Source organism: Crocodylus siamensis, chromosome 5, assembly GCF_052110815.1.
Source record: "Crocodylus siamensis isolate JL-2025a chromosome 5, ASM5211081v1, whole genome shotgun sequence".
NCBI classification, from domain to species: Eukaryota; Metazoa; Chordata; order Crocodylia; family Crocodylidae; genus Crocodylus; species Crocodylus siamensis.
This window is the reverse complement of record NC_143399.1, coordinates 26,336,125-26,352,334: the sequence shown is the minus strand read 5'-3', so window position 1 is coordinate 26,352,334 and position 16,210 is coordinate 26,336,125.

Here is a 16,210-nt window from a genome sequence, read left to right as displayed (position 1 = left end):
TCACCAGCTCTGTGCACTGACCATGCACTGAGGGCTCCTCCTTGTGCAAGATTGGGGACCCACGCTGCCTTGTGCAGTACCATGGCACATACAGTGCCGCCAGCCCTGTGCACTGACCTGTGCATTGAAGGCTTCTGCTTTATACAGGGTTGGGGATTCATGCTGCCTCATGCAGTCAAGGCATCCCTTCAGCTTACCAAGCCCTGTGCTCTGCTCAGTGCACCAAAGGGACTAGGCTTCTGCCTCATGCAGGGTTGGGACCCGCACTGCCTTGTGCAACCCCCAAAGTCACGTTCATCTTCCAGACCCTCCATGCACTGTCCTGTGCATTGTCACCACGTTCTTCCCACAATGACTGGGATGCACCTGCCCACTGCTTCTCCCTCACTGGAGTCATCTTCAGGGCACTTCTGGGACAACGGCTCCACCCCGCTGGTCAGCTCTACCAGCTCTTTTGCAGCCCTTGTCTTCATTGTCCCTCATCGAAGCCACCCGTGTACTCAGCACATGGACTTTTATTCCCTCTGGAGGCTCTGCCCCAGCTTAGGAATAGACCAATGAGGAAGCCCAAGGGGTTATTTCTTTCTCATGTGCTCTCTTTCACTTCACCCCTGGGTCAGGGCAAGGCTGCCTTCCTCCTCCCTTTGCCTGATTGGTGGGGAAAGACAAAACTGTTTCCACCAATGGATCCCGAGCCCTTCGGACTCAAGCTAACACTCTGGGCTGCCAGTGAGCCCACCAGCCAGCCTGCCACATTTTCATTTAGAATAATTTTAATTGAAGGGATTCTTGATGCAGAGTGAATAGTCATCTTTCAAAAGTCCTATGGGATTTAGTAGAGTATCTTTAGTAGGATAATCTTTCCCTAAAAGCTTTTAAACATATCATTCTCTAGAAGTCATATGGTCTTTGTTTAATTCTGTGGAGTTATTGAATGATTCCTACAGAAACCTATTCAGTAGTTATAGAACCCAGTTTAATATAAAATCTTCTATGCATTCTGTTGGACTACTGTTCCCACATTTGTCCATCAAGTGTAAAACTACCTCATTTGTCTTCTTGTGTTCTTATTTGGGCCCCAGACTATGCCCCCTCTCAGGCTTTATTGGGCCCCTCTCTCATTCAGCGGTGAAGAAGTAGGAACAATGGAATTACACAAGAGGTGAGTTTGACCTGTTACATCCACATAGACATCTTAAACTAATTCTCAGTAATAGCAGACAATATGCTTTGAATTCCAGGGCCCTAGCTTTCACTTTTAAGATGTTGTCTTCATCTAGCAAGATGAAGGGCATGCCCTTCTGAACAATATTCTTCGTCCTGAAGTGGATTATCCAGAGATGAGGCTGTAAGAATTGTATGAGCTCATGCCTCCATAGTGAACGAACCATTTTTCTTACCCCTCTGATGCTCATCCAGACGATCCTCCAGTTGATTGTGGACATGTTTATATGAGTCTGGGCTGATTTATGCTGAATGTTTGTTATTCTAGTGAGAAAATCCAGGAGTCGGATATTTGTCTCCCTGGAGTACTTCAAGATGAAGCCAGAGAAAACAAAGCTATCTGCTTTATAGAGATGAACATTTGCCATGGAGAGAACTGTTCCATTATGTCCATTTACAGCACTCTCCTTGAGTTAAGACCTGAGAGTTACTGGAGGCTGGCATTAGTGAAAGAAGAAGTATAGCTGTGATGTAAATAAAATTGTGAGTTGTGATATAAATAAAATTACCAGTTTGAAATTCTATTAGTAGACATGTTTGTATGTAGTAAAAAAATGACATTATTTTAAGTAATATGGGTTGGACATAAAAGGTTGGAGGATCAAGTCCGATAATATCCAAAATTTCAGATATTTACTCCTCTACACAATTTTCATACTATCCCTCTAGCATTCTGGCTATATATCACCAGCTAGTTGCTAATTCAAATAGAGGGTGACTATATAATGACTTACTGTAGTCATTCCTTTACCTCAGAAGGGACAGACCTGGATTTCTGGTATTTGGGGTCCCAGACTCAGTTTTTATTGATGACTCATGGTGAAGGTTTTTGGATATACATTGACCATTACTACTTCCGTGCCTGACTCTGCACCTGAATACATGTTTAGGAAGATAATGGAAAATAAAGAATTTGGAATTACAAATAAAGCGCACAGTGCATGGGAGGCAATGACACACCCATTTAGTAAAAAAAATTCAAATAAATAACTGGCCATACAGAAACCTCAATGTGCTTTAGTCAAGATTTTTCTAAGTCAGAACTGAATATTAGAGCAAGCACTCAAATATCAAGAAGACATTTAAAGATGTCTCTCTAGAATTCGCACATCAGTTAAAAGCCTTCAGTTGTAAATCTGAATAAAACTAAATAAATCAAATTTGACAAACATTTCTGCTAAATACTTTATGCTGTGATCTGAATACCAGCTGTGTAATGTCTTCATGTATAAAGTGGCTGATAAGTCTGGATTAACTTCATCCCACCTAGCAAAGTGAAAATGGGGTTCTCACCTTCAACTACGTCTAGGTGATAATTAACTAGAAATAAAGTTGTAAAGATGATACAGCTGTTATATGAAATTATGATGATGCTGTTAAGACTGAATTCTTCATTGAAGTCAATGGGGGTTTTGTGGGAGTAAGGTCTACAAGGTGAAGCCTGATGACAGAATTTTTTTTTATTTTAGCTAGAATATTTCATACTCTTTTATTTTTAGAGCATTCACAAGGGAGAGAAACAGAGCAACCATTATAACCATAGCAATAGCTCTCACAAAAGGTTGGATGTTAAAAACTGTTTTACTGAGGCAGAAGGAATGTTTGGTGAGACATCTGGGTTATCCACTACCCATTCCAGAAAGTATCAAGGGATCTTTAACTTTCAGTGCTTCATCCTCTCAACTGATTTGTTAGAGGGAAGCATGCTGCTTTTTTGGTTTGTGCTGCCTTCCCCTTCAGGGGCCCTCCAAAGTGTCCTGTTTGCAAGGTACCTCTTTACTTCCAGTGAGTTACTGATTTCTAAGCAGCACTGAGCAACATTTCAGCCTAACCAGCAAGGTAAGACTAGTACCCCAAATTCTTTCTAAGGATGCCAAACAGAATGTAAAGGTACTAAATTCAACCAAAAATAAATTAAAATGTCAGTTATAAAAGTTCGTTATGAAAGCTGAGCTTGGATTAATATTGATCAGTAGATTGCAATACTCCCAACATATTTTATTGTAAAAATAAATGCAAAAACTCCAAAAGCTGTTATTCTTTATGGCCCATTTATGATTTTAATAATATTTTTTCAGGAACATTGCTGCTGACATACCACCTTGGGGCAATCTCAGTCATTATTATTTACTTTTTGATGTTTTGACAAAGCTATATCAAATACAGGAAAGATGATATTTTCCTTTGCAGTATCAATTAAAAATATTCCCCTTTGCCCGACTGAAATTATTTCCCAACACAGAGGCCCTTTTGGCGCATTCAGTTTTATTATGAAACAAAACACTGTACATTTCCTATACTTTTGATGAGAAATTCATTTTGAATCTTTGTGTCAGGAGATGTACAACCGTTATCTATAAATGAGAAATGTATGCAAGATACTCAAGCAGTGCTGAATTTCAATGAACTTTGTGGTTCTAATGTCATGAAGCTCTGTCAAATGTTAACAGAAATTAAAGGGAAAATTCATATGGAGCCTTCACAAATCACAGCCTTATCTGTCAACATTTTATAATAACCTAACATCTATGATCTATCAAGGTATTAAAGTGCAATTCTGAGCCCCAGAGGAAAAATCATGACATCCTCAGACCGGTATAATAACAATATATATTTCCATTGAAGAGAATTGTCAAGCTTTCCTTTCAAACTTCTCTCATTAATTGCATTTCAAACAAGTTCTATTACAAATACAGAAAATAATAGACAGGAAAACCACTGGGCCTCTTATAACTTTGAAATACTTTAGATAACATTGGTTCATGTTTATTTAACATTATTTTCTTGTAGCATTTTAAAAAATAAACCTAATTTTAAAATTTTGATAAGGTAGTTTTCTTTACAAACATGCACATTAAGCAGAGGCACTACAAATCTCATTTAATAAAGCAAGAGAAACATTGAAAACATAAAGCATTCCATCTTATCTGTCAACACTTAAATTTCCTTAAAGACCCCTGTGTTATATAAATCGAGACACTGTACAGCAATGCAGTTTTACATTCAATGATTTGGTCCTATCTTTAGGAAAAGACACCAAATCTGTGGAGATCAGTATGCTATTGAGAACCATATCTCATTTTGTGCAGTTATGAACTCGGAAGACTTAGAGTGAGTTTCTAGCCTATGTTGTGCCCAAGTTTCTAGCCTACAGCCTTTTTGTGCTAAGGCAATGGTGCAAGGGAGCCATAAAACTGACCCTGAATAGGTAAATAAGAATTGCCCTGATTTGAGGTAAACTGCACACCTATCCTCCTTAACTCTCATGTGGGGGAATGTGGCCACAGGTGACTGGTAGGAGAGGAATGTGGGGGGCACATGTCCCCACCCCGCCTCCCAGATTGTCCCTTGACTTGGCACTGCTCAAAACAGGGCAGGATTTTGCTATGCAGGCCAGCGGTGTGTTGGGGAGGGGGTGGCAGTAAGCCACAGCACAGAAGTGTAGGAGTAGATATGGGGCTTTTGGCCTGCCCCCAGGCCCACCCACAAATTGTGCCTCCTCAGACTCAGGAGGCACCAATCACCCCTGAATGTGGGCACACTGTGCTCACATCAGAATGGGGTAGAACAGATTGATTTGTTTTTCTCAGTGAGCATTGAGCAGTAGGTCATCATCCCCCTTTTACTGAATAGCCCAGGGATTAGCCCTGGAGGTCATGATTCAGGTCCCTTGTTCTCAGGGAAAGTGAATCTGCAGTCCAAGAAAATGTCCTGCTGTAAGCAAGCTCCCAGCTTCTGCTGTTGATACATGTATGAGAGGGATGCACCTCCAAATTCTCTACAATCTAGTGGTTAGGAAAATGGAAAGCCTAACTTCTATTCCACTCTGCCTGAATTGGCCACAGCAACTTTAAAATCTCCTAGCTTGATATCCCAAGTTCCCCTAAACACCAGGACAAGAGCATTTTTTGTGAAGTGGCTTTTCCTGGATGCCCCCTGTTTGCACTTCATAAAAGATATTTAAAGTTATTGAGGCAGAGTACCTAAGACTCTCTAGCATCATAATAGTTAGCTGGGGTTTTGGTTGTAGCCATGTTGGTCTAAGGACATAGGCAGGCAAGGTTCTTTGAGTAGATGTGATATCTTTTATTAGACCAGCTGGTATCACAAAAGATATCGCATCTAGTCAAAGAACCTTGCCTGCTCATAATAGTTAGGCTGTTTACGTAGGAGGCAGAAGAAGCAAGTTTTAGATAGTGGGCTATGTAGTAAAAGGGGAACAGCATCTCTAGCTTTCTGAATCTAGCCCTTTGTCTCTGCTTTAAAATGCATGAAACATTACGTTTCAAACAAAATAAATGTTTAGGGGGTTTGTTTTGTTTTGGGTTTTGTTCAACAGGAACATCAGTAATAATAATAAGAAAAAGGTTCAGTCCAAGCTGATATTTTTCCATTTCAGTTGCCCAGCAGAAAAATCAGTTATTTGTATTGCTCAGCATTATGGGCCGTTATGAGCTGTAATAAATTAGAGTAACTCTAACATTGTTTTGTTATAGCCTGGAGGGGTCGGGAGAGCTCAAATACAGTATATAGTCACTCCTATCCCACCCTCCTGCTTTTCTGTAGCAAGCAGCACGTTTATATCATGCTTCCTGAAATAAATAAAACGTTTTCTTATTTAGCTTAACTACCACAGATGCTATTGTTGAGGATCCACATTATTAAACACCAGCCTCTCAGAGGGCTTACCATCGTGTAGCTTTGTGTAGGGCAGTAATATTTCTGTGGTATCATCTGCAATAGTTTGGCTGTCTATCTAAGAAAGAATCTCCAACTTCACAGACGGGAGTTTTGCAATATTTTAGTATAGGAAAAATATTCTTCCAGTGCAACATGAGTCTCCACACTCTGGGTAGGGAAAGGAGGAATCCATACAAAGATAACTCTTCTTGCTCTTCACACAGATCAGAAGTTCTGGTCTAAAACTAGTATATTAGTTCACGTATAAAACTGGTTGTTATGAGAAGAGTACTTCATATTGTGGGCACTTCTCCAAAACTTCGGGCTAGTGAAAGGAAAGCTTACCCTAAAAGATTTCTAGCCTGAAATAATCTTAATAACAAGCAACCTCCAAATGTTCAGAAATTCATTACGTTTAGAAACAGCACCTTACCATTTATAACTTTATGGGAGCTACAATAATTGTTTAGCAGATTTTATCATCAACAGTATGCTTGTGACTGATCTTTAAATCATGAGAATCTGATTTTTCAGGATTGTATATGTTCTGCCTCACTTCCAAATGGATCCAGGAAGTGCAAAGGAGAAAATGTAATTGGTAAAAATACAATGAAAACAAATTACTATTAATTTTAAGAACAGGTAAATTACAGTTACTTGAGAGGAAAAATGACCCATAACTCCTCTACTCTGTGGTTTTTAAGATGACTTCATGCAAAGAATATTTCACTTACATGCCAAAAGTTTAAACTATTTCTGCTGTAGCAGTACTTAACTCCTATGCACAAATGGCTTTAAACCAGAGGCATGTATGAAAATAAAACTAGAAGACCTGAAAAAAATCACCTTTCACTTCAGAAGTACTATTTCTAAACAGTAACTCTAGTTTGCTTTAATTCTGTCTGCATTCAGCCTCAAGAGAGTACCGTCAGAGGAGTGGAGAACTCCAGGTATCTTTACTTGTCTCATGTGCTTGTCTTTGCTAGAGGCTCTTTGACAGAGGAAAGTTGGGGGAAAGAACTGGTTGATATCATGGGATATTTACTTTGGGGAAGTTGTTTCCATATTAGGAGATAAAGAAAATCTACCAAGGTAAGGCTGAAATCCAGGGAAAGCATAGTAGCTCCATTCCAGTTTTCCTCAAAATTTTATTTAAGATAGCATTTCATACTGGCCTCTATCATACAAGATTTCAATGTCATCTGAAGTTGTTACAAAAATAGGGCATGTTTGAAAGGTGCGTTCAAGCTATCTCCAAAATACAGAAAATAATGTTCATTTCTGTTCAGAGTTTTTGTTTCAGTGAAAACATCACATGGAAGAGGTAGGAGATTAAAATGTGATAGGAGTCAAGAGTCTATGGAGGACCCTGACAATATGGTTCTTTATAAGAACTATACACTTAAGAAAATGATACTGTTCAAAAAGGAACATTAAATCCCAGATTATAAACATTGCTCTGCTTTTGTGGAATACATATCGTAATCTTTGATAACAGTTTTTCATCATACTTATGTGTGTTATGTTAAAATTACTGGGTGGCTTTCCAATTTTATGTAACTCCATGTGTAGCTTATGTCTCGTCTTAGAAATATCTCCTCCTTGTTTTGGTAGATAATGGGTGCCATAATTTTTAATGCTACCAGAAGCTAGTATCCTGTGGTATAGTTTTTCTGCAACTAAACTCCAATCTTCTTTATAGAGATTTCACTGCTTGTAAAGACCTGTGTTATTTTTTTCTCATGAGAAATATCCTTAGATCTCGCTGATGTTATTGGATGCTAAATAGAGGAAGGGAATGTAAAGATATTAAACACTTGTGCTGGATGGATGTCTAGGTAGTGGTCTTTACAGTTTGGAAAGAAAAAATATTTTTCACATTGAGATTTTAGTTGAGCTAAAACTATGGAACAATCTATAGATTAAGTTAAAAAAAGGAACTATTTATTGTGTTATTTGATTCAGATCACAATGGTTTGAACTTTTTTGTTACTACATTTACTTGAATTGCAGTGAGGTCAAAAAAAGCGTTGTGGGGGGAGCCTCATCTTTGATTCAAGTACCAGTGTGGGGCAGACAGCAGATCAGTTCTGGCTTTGGCCTTTGGGCAGTTCTAGCCTAGCCTTACAACTGAAGCCAGAGCTGAACCACCACCCATCCCGGGCCAGGATAGCTCATGTGGCTGGGGATGGGGCTTATAGCAGGGAGAATGCAAGGGAGACCATGCAGTGGGGGTGGGGAACATGCAGAAAAGTCCACACAGTGCAGGGGTGCGTGCAGGGGAGACTATGCAGTGAAAGGAGCACATGGGAGAGACTGTGTAGCCTTACCCCCCTGCTTCCTGCCTATTCCAGACATGTTGTCCCCCCTTACCTTTAGCTCTGGGGCCCACCCTGCCCAGATCTGAGCTGCTGCCAGTCCTCCTGTATGGCCAGGGCTGGGGCCACATCACAGGTTGGTGCTGCTGCTGCCAATGCCACTGCTATTGCCAGTGACTGCCCCAGAACTACTGAAAAGTTAGAGGTGGGAAGGCACTGGGATGGGTACAGGGAGCAGGGAGGCTGGCCCAGGCATTGAGTGGGGACAAGGGGGACATGGGACAAGGGGGTGGGAAACAAGTAGAAGGGGGCAGGCATGGGGGGGGGTAAGGGAGAGTGGACACTGTTTTTAAAGCAATCCATTTTAGTTTGTCTTTGGGTTGCCATAAATCCTTTCCTTAAACAGATGTAGCAGGAAATAAAGTTGGGCAAAAAAATTTATTAAAGTCTTCTCAAATTCTCTGTAAACCTCAGTGAGCCTATTTTGTCACAAAACTTGACACCAGGTGAGTTCAAGCTTTGTTATACAATGTTTGAGAATGTTCTACTTAGAAGCTAGAGGCAGAAAACCAGAGACTAGAAACCAAACCATGGGAACTAAGACCAAACCACTTGTTTTTGTTTTCTGTTTTTGAAAATCCCTGTTAAAATCAATATATATAGGTATAGTTTCATTCAATTTCCTGGCTCATATCATTGTGCTCTATTGTATGAGGTTGCAATGAGCTTGAACACTGAAGATGATAATAAGCACCTGTTTGACATCACACAGCTATTGAAGTTCTTTTGCAAAAGTACCTGCCCCTGATTTTGGTGAAGGGCTCACTGTGTCTTCTAAAGCCCGAAGGGAAAATGGAAACAAAAAAGACAGATTTTCAGCAGATGACAAGAGACATAAGACCACATCAAAATAAGAGAAAAATCATTTCAGCCTCTAAATCTGACTGCTAGTGGCAAGGATATGTAATGAGGAGATGATAAAGAAGAATGAGAAGAAATAAAGGAGCAGGCTGGATCTTTTGGATGACTGTAGGCAAAAAGCACTTCTGCATCAAAATTGTTGTGCATTCTGTGAGAAAAAGTCACCGGTGTTTTCTCCATGAGCAGAAGAAGAATAGGTTCAACATTAACACTGTAAATGTGCGTGAAAAACTTTTCACAGTTCTCGTGCAAAGTGAGGGTTTTAATATAGAAGTTCAAAACTGCCTAAAAGATGCAGGTGTCCAGATCTTCACTGGAGTTATTTGGAGTTAGGCATCAGGACTTCCTATTCCACACCTCTTCCAGCTCTGCCTCTGCCCCCAGGATGCTTCTTTTCACTGGCAGGCCGGGGATTGGTCAATCCAGGACATATGGTCACCCTTTAACTACTAACCTGCCAAAACTAGTGAGGTAATTCTCACCTACCACAGGGCTAACTCTGATACTTTTGATTTCTGTTTAAGAAGAGCTGGGTTGTCATACAGGAAAATCTTTGTCTTCAATATTTAATAAATATGGTCAGACAAACTCCCAAGGAAGAGAAAGAGAGGGGCAAATATGTTGTAGGATTTTTTTCTTGTTATAAAGGCTCTTTATCATGAATAGACCTATAGGCCCCAGCCTCCAGAGTGGTGATTACTAAATTAAGATAAAGCATTGCAATGGTTTCCTGTATCACCTGGTTTGACAGGCAACACTGGTGGCTCCATTTTTTTTAATCTTCTGCTACCCAGATTGAAACATCTCAAGGAGCCTAATTTTTGGAACACATTGGAAGTCTTCTGAAAGTAAGGCTCATTCAAAGTGTCTTGAGACATTCCACCAAAAAGACATGCAAAATCATACATAAATTGCTATTTACCTCTGACATTGTAGGCTAGGATTCCTTTCACCTTGTTTTCTTTATGTTTCAGAGGCAACAGGTACACTACAGATGGCTTCAATGTGTTTATATTAATGAATATTAAAAATAACATATCCATTTCTGCAGTTATTATATCCAGCCCCCTCCTACTGTTCCTCAGACTCAGCTATCCTGAGACTTTGTAATATATCCCTTAGGTCCTTTTTCCACATTTTATTTGCTCAGTCCTCATCTCAATGCCATACATGTTTCTTTCATGAGCTCCTTGTATAAACTGTACTGTGTACTAGTATTATGAAGTTTCAGATGTCTTGATTGCAATTCCTAGAGCAGGCAATCTTTATAGTTCATCCCATGTTTTCATAGTCAATGGTTAAAAAAACCCCTGCTATACTCCTAATGGACTTGCCTCAGTAATATACTTCATGGCACCAGTGGAAGTTTGGAGAAACTGACATTGCCTGAATATTTCTCTTTTACTGCTACTGTTGCTTTGACAGCTTTGATTTTATGGCAACTTTAATCATGTGTATCCTATTCCTTCACCTCTGGCATTTTGCAAATATTCTATTTCTCTGTTGCTGCTACCGTAACTACCTTCATCAAATTATAACTCATCAATCTGTTTTCCTATCATATCCATGGGGGAAACCCCAAAAGGAGACTGTGTCAACTAAACAAGGAGATGCTAAATGTTTACAAGTTAGAAAACCTATTAATTAAGAAAAAACAAAATAAGAAGAAAAATTAGGTGTATAAGTTAATGCAGCCCCAAGGCAACATTGGCAGTAACTTATGCACTGACAGTTTAAGCAAGCTTTATGAGCCTGTTTACTCTACACTCAACTATTCATGAAAAAAATGTGCGATCAAGGAGAACACCACAATGTACTTGTATTATCTTAAAGATACAGAATAATAATAAATCACATGGGCAACACTGGTACCGTTTTCACATTTTTTGGCAAGAAAAATGGGTTCTGCTTCATAGGCTTTTGTTGTTCTTATATATATTATTGATTAGCTATACATTATGAAACAGATTGTGGCAGTTAGTTAATGCCTGGATTTGAGGACTTTACAGAGTTGCAGCAGCCCAGCAGATGTTCTAGAAGACATTATAACTTAAGTAAGGAGTATTATTCCAACCTGCCTGATGTGCTTGTACAGCGTGCTTGCTATTACCACCCCAAGGAAGGAGGGGTATGTTAGGGTGACAATATTTGGATCTTGGGGAGCACTGGATTTGCAACTGAATAAAGGCTTTAACTTGTGGCCTAGCAGAGCTGCTGACCACAAGGCAGAATGATAGCTAAGCCAGCCGTTTGCTTATGCTAGGTAACCATCTTAATTGTGCTAATCATTTTCTGAGGAAAAAGCAGCAAGTGAATCTGTGTGAGTCTGTGTGCTGTGAATGAGGTGACGTTTTGGGAATGTGGAACATGAGACAGAAAAACAGACTGGAATGTGAAAAACAACATGTAATTGGTAACAGAATCCAAGATGAACATATGCAAAAAGATGAAGAAGTAATTGGTGAAGAAGCCTCCTGAAGTTTCCAAGTTTTGGTCAAAGTCTGCCCATTGACTGAAGAAAAGGAGTCAAGGTCTTAGATGTGCTTATAGCAAAAAGACATGTAAATAAGTAAAATGCATAGATAATTCCATGCTAATGAAGCAAACAGTAAACAGAGGTGGAACTTGAAATGGGAGGAGATATGGGTGGAACAAAGGAGGAGTGAGGGTGAAATAACTGTTAATAAACATGAACCAAAGTGTATAAATGTGGAAAAAACTATTGTTCAGGGCTGCTCCCCATATTCATAGACTGAGGGTCTGTGAGAGAGCAAGCCGGAAGCTGCCTCTGTTCTGAATAAAGCTGTTGCGAGCCATGTGTACTGGTGTTTGCTCCCTGTCTTCTCTCCCTAATGAGTAGCAGGATCCATGAGTAAGTGGACCTTCGTCCCCCTAGTCATTGGACACTACATGGAGTTGGGGTCTAACAGGGTAGTGTGTGCTTTTCTCCAATCTGGGCAGCCCTGCTAGTTGGTATGGGGCCTGCTGGTTGGTTTGAGGCAAAACATGCTCTATGGGTTGCATTGCTACTCAGGAGGGAGCAATAGCTTCAGAAGTGCACTGGCTAATTTCCCGGATAACACTAAACTTGGGAGCATAGCGTCCACGCCTGAGGACAGGCTAATGATCCAGGATGACTTGGATAGACTTAGTAAGTGGGCAGCTACAAACCTGATGATGTTCAATACTGATAGATGTAAGGTACTCCACCTCAAGAAAAGAAACCCACATCATACTTATAGGCTCAGCAGTGCTACGCTTGCTATCACCACTGCTGAAAGAGACTTGGGGGTCATGACTGACCATAAGATGAACATGAGCCATGAATGCAATGTCTCAACTGGTAAAACAAACAAAATTCTAGCTTGCATCCATAGATGCTTCTCAAGTAAATCTCAGGATGTCATCCTCCCACTGTACTCATCCTTGGTGAGGCCGCAGCTGGAGTACTGCATCCAATTCTGGGCTCTGTAATTCAAGAAGAATGTCAAAAAGCTTCAAGAGAGTCCAGAGGAGAGCCATGTGCATGATCAGAGGGCAAGAGAATAGACCATATGATAAAAGGCTGAGAGCCATGGGACTCTTCAGCCTGGAAAAGCACAGGCACAGTGGGGACCTGGTGGCTGCCTATAAAGGGTGTACATCAAGATCTGGGAGAATGTCTGTTTACCAGAGTGCCCCAAGAAAAAACAAGGACCAACGGTCACAAACTCCGCCAAGACTGTTTTAGGCTAAACACAAGAAAAAATTTCTTTATTGTCTGAGTCCCCAAGTCCTGGAATAGATTCCCTCCAGAAGTGGTGCAGGCACCTACTCTGGACTCATTCAAGAAATGTTTAGATGCTTTTCTTGCTGGGATCCTTTGACCCTAGCTGACTTCCTGCTCCTGGGGCAAGGGGCTGGACTTGATGATCTTCAAGGTCCCTTCCAGCCCTAAAGTCTATGAATCTATGTATCTGTGACTGAAATTCCAGCTCTTGGAGATGGAAGGCCATTTGAAGGGATGAGGTGGTTCTTTATACTTCTCTGAACCATTAAAAAGGATGTGGAGAAGCTTAAGAGAGTCCAGAGAAGAGCCATTCATATGATTAGAGGCCTAAAGAGCAAGCCATACATGGAAAGGCTGACAGATATGGGACTGTTCAGCCTAGAAAAGAGAAGAAGTTGGTGGGGATTTGGTGACAGCATACAAATATATAAGGTCTAGGTGAACAACTATTCTCCAAAGTGCGACAGAGGAAAACCAGAAGCAATGGTCATAAACTGCTAGAAGAAGATTTCAGACTGGATACAAGGCAAAACTTCACAGTTCATGTGCCCAGACTCTGGAATAGGCTCCCAGTGGGGGTGGGTGCAGAAACCTACCCTGAAGATCTACAGAAGGAGACTGGACGCACACCTTGCTGGGGTTATTTGAACCCAGCAGTCTTTCCCGCCTACAATACGGGGGTTAGACCTGGTGATCTCATGAGGTCCTTTCCAGCCCTGTGGTTCTGTAGAGGGGGAAGAAGGGTGAAAGAGAGAGGAGAGAGAGAAAACTCCTTCTAATCTGCATTCCATTGTTGTGTGTTTATATTATTGTGGTAATCCATAGGATTAATTCCGTTTAGAGACTGTTACACAACTCTCTATGATGTGATGTGATTAGCCTAAGTACTAGGTGAAATGTAAATGATACCAGTTCTGCCAGCCCCAAGTGTTCCAGATTCATGAGTCATGACTCAAAAAGCCTTAACAATCATGAGATATTTTTATAAGAAATAAGGGTTGGCCTGCTTTTCTGAGCCTGAAGGGAATCCTTGGATTGCTTTTATTCACTCTGAGAATTTAAGCTAGAAACTTTAAAGGGGAAAAAAATGATATTCATGCCTAATCACACAAATTCACCAGCTGCCTTTAAGAAAAAAATAACAAATGCTGCAAGACTTGATATGAGTTGACAGTGCTGGCTGGGAAAGACAGTACAGGCAAAAGTCCTTGTTTTGGGTCCCTGTTATTCAAACTTTTCTCAAGCAAACTCTCAGTGCAACTGAGTGCTTTACCTGAGTAAAATCTGAATAGGACCTAAGATATATTATCCACAGACCCAAACCTAACTTTATTTGACCTAAAAGACCCAGATGCAGACCAACCAAAACTTCACAACAAAGGTCCTGTTTGTGACATTTCCAGGGAAAATGACAAATATAAAGCTATTATCTGTTTCTGCTAGTTTTCTGCCTGCATTTGCAGGGCAAGAGATCTGAAAAAACAACAAAACTATAGGGTACTTATCTAGTCTGAACCATCAAATCTTTTTTTATAGAGATTAATGCTTGCACAGTAGAGCTTTCAGCAGGTTTTAGGTTAGATGGAAATAGGTATCAATTCCAAAGAAGAGAAGAAGAAGTCAAGGGGGTAAGAATGAGCACAGCTTGAAAATTTAACCTCAAACCATGAGGTAAAATGAATATATGCCAGTTCTAAACACCGACTGTATGAATTAGAAACCTGAACAGAGTACATTAAAATACGTCATATAATGTGCTGTCAAGTTTCTTTTATCAGTAAATCTTTAATGAATGAGAGCTGTTGAGTAACACACCTTCTGCTGAGAATATCCTGCGTCTTACCTTAAGCATACTCAACAGAGAGAAGAGGGTCCATTAAGTCCTTAATAATAGATGAAAGCATCAATTGATCTAAGCAGTCATTTAAAATGCACAGAAAAATTAGAATGTAAAGAGAGAGCTTGACTCTTTGTCTTTTACCACACTCATCTCCCTTTAGAAGTAATGTCATCCCTACATGAGATCCATGTGAGCGATTCACAATTAGTAAGAGACCTTAGGCAGCTCTACATGCAGCCATGACATTCAAGAGGGTTTATTATAATAACATAGTATAAATAGTGATGGGGGGCGAGGAGGGAAAAGAATTTTGCTATCTAGTAGTTCTCATATAAACTAATGGATAAGTATATAGAGCTACTCCTCATTCTTAATGGTTTGGCCTGTCTCACAACTGCTGTTTTTGATACTGACCATGAAAAAACCAATCAAAGTGCTCAAGGTTGTAGTCTCATTTCCTTGCAGCTTTGACCACTGTTACACACAGTCAAAGCTTAATGTTTTGTCTCAAGAGAGTTTCATTTAGTAATGCTCTATTGTGGTTAACTTTTCATATAGTTCTGGAATAAAATAGCCACTTTCTTTCAGGTAAAACAGGTCATATTTACTCAAATCTAAGACCAGATTTTTCCCTCCAGTATCAGATTCACATACAAAGCAGAGGAAGGGCAGGCAGCTGCTGTGGATCTGATTCTGGCCTTGATCCTGGGTTGGGGCCAGAGCCAGACCCACAGCAACCTCCTTCCCCCTCCCCCTTCTCTTCCTCTCTAGACTCCCCCCCCCCGCCTTTACTGTTATGCACAGCTTGACTCTGATTCAGACTGGACTCCCTCCTGGGCACAGAGTTCATGGAAACTCTGTTCCCTGCCTGGCCAATCAGCAGTACTGACACTGCTGCATGGCCTAGCATGGGCTGATTTTCCATGTGCTATGCTCCAGGAGGGAACAGAGCCCAAGCAGTGCATGACAGTAAAGGTTGGGAGGCTGCAGGTATCAGCAGGGTAGGAAGGATGAAGGAGGAAGAAGTGGGTGGGGGGGCAGAGAGCAAGAAGGCTGCCTGACCCCACCTACCCCAACCACTGCTTTCCCTGCTGTAGCAGTAGTAGTAGTAGTAGTAGTAGTGTGTGTGTGTGTGTGTGTGTGTGCACGCATGCATGGGGGGGGGAATTCAAAACAACCCTCCAAAAATTAGATTCTATACTTGGAAATTTATAACAAATTTATACATTTTCCATATATAGACTCTAATTATTGGTCAACTTAGATTTGAGTAACCATAGTAGTATGCAATTAGGGAAAAGACATTAATAATTATTTAAACAGAATTAAATTACCAGTTTCATTTGTACTGAATGAACCCACAACAGAAGGAAATTCATAGATTTATCAAGTCAGAATCAGGAAAGTGCACTAGATACCCCTACATGGAGCACAATGACTTTGGACTAATAGCATTTA